Source organism: Tamandua tetradactyla, unplaced genomic scaffold (genome assembly GCF_023851605.1).
Source record: "Tamandua tetradactyla isolate mTamTet1 unplaced genomic scaffold, mTamTet1.pri scaffold_168_ctg1, whole genome shotgun sequence".
NCBI classification, from domain to species: domain Eukaryota; kingdom Metazoa; phylum Chordata; class Mammalia; order Pilosa; family Myrmecophagidae; genus Tamandua; species Tamandua tetradactyla.
The window spans coordinates 15970-20457 of record NW_027518284.1 but is presented as its reverse complement, the minus strand read 5'-3'; the positions used below and the strand labels follow the sequence as shown (position 1 = coordinate 20457).

Genomic DNA, 4488 nt, shown 5'->3' with positions numbered 1-4488 from the left:
AATGGACACCACCATGTGGCCAAGTTGACACATGAACCTGACCATGACAGGGGCATGGTCTCATTTTTTTTTTCTTATGTGCTATGTGGCAGGAGTCACATTTCATTCTTTTTCCATGTGAGTGTCCCATTGCTGCAGCAACATTTGTTGGTTTTTTTGTTTGTTTTTTTCTTTCTTTACTTGCTTATTTGTTTGTTTTGGGGGGAAGAGCATGGGCCAGGAATCGAACCTGGGTCTCCTGCATGATAGGCAAGAATTCTACCACTGAGCTACCCTTGCATCCCCAGCATTGTATTGTTTAAAAAATAAATACCATGTCCACTATCACCACTATTATTCAACATTGTGTTGGAGGTTCTAGCCAGAGCAATTAGACAAGAAAAAGAAATACAAGGCATCAAAATTGGAAAGGAAGAAGTAAAACTATCACTGTTTGCAGACGATATGATACTATACGTCGAAAACCCGGAAAAATCCACAACAAAACTACTAGAGCTAATAAATGAGTACAGCAAAGTAGCAGGTTACAAGATCAACATTCAAAAATCTGTAGCATTTCTATACACTAGTAATGAACAAGCTGAGGGGGAAATCAAGAAACGAATCCCATTTACAATTGCAACTAAAAGAATAAAATACCTAGGAATAAATTTAACTAAAGAGACAAAAAACCTATATAAAGAAAACTACAAAAAACTGCTAAAAGAAATCACAGAAGACCTAAATAGATGGAAGGGCATACCGTGTTCATGGATTGGAAGACTAAATATAGTTAAGATGTCAATCCTACCTAAATTGATTTACAGATTCAATGCAATACCAATCAAAATCCCAACAACTTATTTTTCAGAAATAGAAAAACCAATAAGCAAATTTATCTGGAAGGGCAGGGTGCCCCGAATTGCTAAAAACATCTTGAGGAAAAAAAACGAAGCTGGACATCTCGCGCTGCCTGACTTTAAGGCATATTATGAAGCCACAGTGGTCAAAACAGCATGGTATTGGCATAAAGATAGATATATCGACCAATGGAATCGAATAGAGTGCTCAGATATAGACCCTCTCATCTATGGACATTTGATCTTTGATAAGGCAGTCAAGCCAACTCACCTGGGACAGAGCAGTCTCTTCAATAAATGGTGCCTAGAGAACTGGATATCCATATGCAAAAGAATGAAAGAAGACCCATCTCTCACACCCTATACAAAAGTTAACTCAAAATGGATCAAAGATCTAAACATTAGGTCTAAGACCATAAAACAGTTAGAGGAAAATGTTGGGAGATATCTTATGGATCTTACAACTGGAGGCGGTTTTATGGACCTTAAACCTAAAGCAAGAGCACTGAAGAAGGAAATAAATAAATGGGAACTCCTCAAAATTAAACACTTTTGTGCATCAAAGAACTTCATCAAGAAAGTAGAAAGACAGCCTACACAATGGGAGACAATATTTGGAAATGTATATCAGATAAAGGTCTAGTATCCAGAATTTATAAAGAGATTGTTCATCTCAACAACAAAAAGACAGCCAACCCAATTACAAAATGGGAAAAAGACTTGAACAGACACCTCTCAGAAGAGGAAATACGGATGGCCAAGAGGCACATGAAGAGATGCTCAATGTCCCTGGCCATTAGAGAAATGCAAATCAAAACCACAATGAGATATCATCTCACACCCACCAGAATGGCCATTATCAACAAAACAGAAAATGACAAGTGCTGGAGAGGATGCGGAGAAAGAGGCACACTTATCCACTGTTGGGGGGAATGTCAAAGGGTGCAACCACTGTGGAAGGCAGTTTGGCGGTTCCTCAAAAAGCTGAATATAGAATTGCCATACGACCCAGCAATACCATTGCTAGGTATCTACTCAAAGGACTTAAGGGCAAAGACACAAACGGACATTTGCACACCAATGTTTATAGCAGCATTATTTACAATTGCAAAGAGATGGAAACAGCCAAAATCTCCATCAACAGAAGAGTGGCTAAACAAACTGTGGTATATACATACGATGGAATATTATGCAGCTTTAAGACAAGATAAACTTATGAACCATGTAATAACATGGATGGACCTAGAGAATATTATGCTGAGTGAATCCAGCCAAAAACTAAAGGACAAATACTGTATGGTCCCACTGATGTGAACGGTCATTCGAGAATAAACTTGAAATATGTCATTGGTAACAGAGTTCAGCAGGAGTTAGAAACAGGGTAAGACAATGGGTAATTGAAGCTGAAGGGATACAGACTGTGCAACAGGACTAGATACAAAAACTCAAAAATGGACAGCACAATAATACCTAATTGTAAAGTAATCAGGTTAAAACACTGAATGAAGCTGCATCTGAGCTGTAGGTTTTTGTTTTGTTTTGTTTTGATTTTACTATTATTACTTTTATTTTTTTCTCTATATTAACATTCTATATCTTTTTCGGTTATGTTGCTAGTTCTTCTAAACCAATGCAAATGTACTAAGAAATGATGATCATGCATCTATGTGATGATGTTAAGAATTAATGATTGCATGTGTAGAATGGTATGATCTCTAAATGTTGGGTTAATTTCTTTTTTTCCGTTAATTAAAAAAAAAAAAAGAAAAAAGAGAAGGGATAATTGGAGATGAAGGGATACAGACTGTACAACGGGACTGGATATAAAAACTCAGAAATGGACAGCACAATACTACCCAATTGTAATGCAATTATGTTAAAACACTGAATGAAGCTGCATGTGAGGTATAGGTTTTTTGTTTTTGTTTTTTTTTCTTTCTATTATTGTTTTAATTCTTATTCTGTTGTCTTTTTATTTCTTTTTCTAAATCGATGCAAATGTACTAAGAAATGATGAATATGCAACTATGTGATGTTATTAAGAATTACTGATTGTACATGTAGATTGGAATGATTTCTAATTGTTTTGTTAATTCTTTTTTTAATTAATAATAAATAAATAAATAAATAAATAAATAAATACCACAGGGGAAGACAGTGTGACCAAAAGGGATAAGCTCAGCAAGATAATGCAGAACCCAGATCTGAAAACATAACATTTTCAAAAATAGGATGATGGATGAATGGATGGATGGATGGATGGACAGATGGACAGATGAACAGATGGATGGGTGAATGAGTGAAACATCCCCTGCAGGGCAGAGAAATGAATTGCGTTGTGCTTGTGACTGCTTGGCTGCAGCTCCTGAAGGCACAGGCCTTATCTCTCTTGCTCACAGTTATGTCTCCAAGGCCTAAAGCTTTGTTAAGCATTTGTTCAAAGTGGAAGAGAGGGAGAGAGGGAGGGAAAGATTGAAAGAAAAGGGAGGGAAAGGAGGAGGGAGAGAAGGAAGGAGGGAAGGAAGGTTTTTAAAAGTTGTAAAGTAGATGGATTCCATCAAACATCCACCATCAGCCTGTCCTGAGTCATGTATTAACTAGGCTCAGTTTCAGCTGTGAGGGAAGAGAACCCTCAAATCACCATGGCTTTTGAGTGGAAAGTACATTTCTCTCTCAAGGTTGTGCAGCCAGGAGGCAAACACTCAAGGAAGCTCTCAGGGAGCCAGGCTCCTCCCAGGTCACTCTCTACCACTTCTGCTGTGGTTGGTTTTTCCGCCTGGTGCTGGAGGGTGGCATGTGGGCTCCAGGTAGCAAGGTGTAGTAAGGGAAGGAGATGAGATGACACTCTCCTAAGGAATCTCACAAGGAGCTGACGCTTTGACTCCCACTCACAGCTCATCAGCTGGAACTTACTTCAGGATACTTCTAAATAGGAGCTGGCAAACTCTGGTGGGCTGGCAGCCATGCCTGTCCATTTACACAGCATCCAAGGTTGATTTTGCTACTAGGACAGAGTGGAGAAGTGGTAACAGAGACTCTATGGGCCACAAAGCTGAAAATATTTATTATCTGGCTCTTTGCAGGGACACTTGTCTCACCCTACACCCTGGAAGAAGGACAGGGGCCCACGTGATGACTCTCCTGGCTGTTCTTGTGCATGAGATCACTCAACCGCTATGAGGAAGTGCTAAGTCCAGGATGTGGGAAAAGAGGGTCCTGCTGGTGTCAGAAAGGCCCCACTCAGACCTCCTGTTTGGCCACAAATGTGCTGCATATTGGGTAGTTTCCTTTCCTTCTTGGATTTGTAATTTTCTCACTTATAAGAAGGAATCATGATAAGATCCTTTAACACCAGTTTTGAAGATTCCATGATCTGAGAAATGTGAATTTCCTAGTACCAGAACTGGCACAAATCATATGGACAATAGACACTGATTTTCAGAAGGATAAAGTCCTCACAGACTGACTTCATTTCCTTCATTTATAGGACCTAAAATGAGGTGCATTGGACTGGGCAGACAGCTGCACATTCGGGGCTTCAGGAAGTTTTCATGAGGAGCTCTGGCCAAGATGTGTGTGTGCTGTGTGTGTGTGTACATGTGTGTGCCTGTGTGCACATTTGTGAACATGAGTGCATATAAACATGTGA

General features: G+C 39.2%; 1 non-coding gene across 1 annotated transcript; it reads right to left on the bottom strand.

The window, feature by feature from the left end:
- Positions 1-208: 208 nt before the first annotated feature.
- Positions 209-279, bottom strand: TRNAD-AUC (transfer RNA aspartic acid (anticodon AUC)). The gene has a single exon. It is a non-coding gene; the product is annotated as a tRNA-Asp (tRNA).
- Positions 280-4488: the final 4209 nt, after the last annotated feature.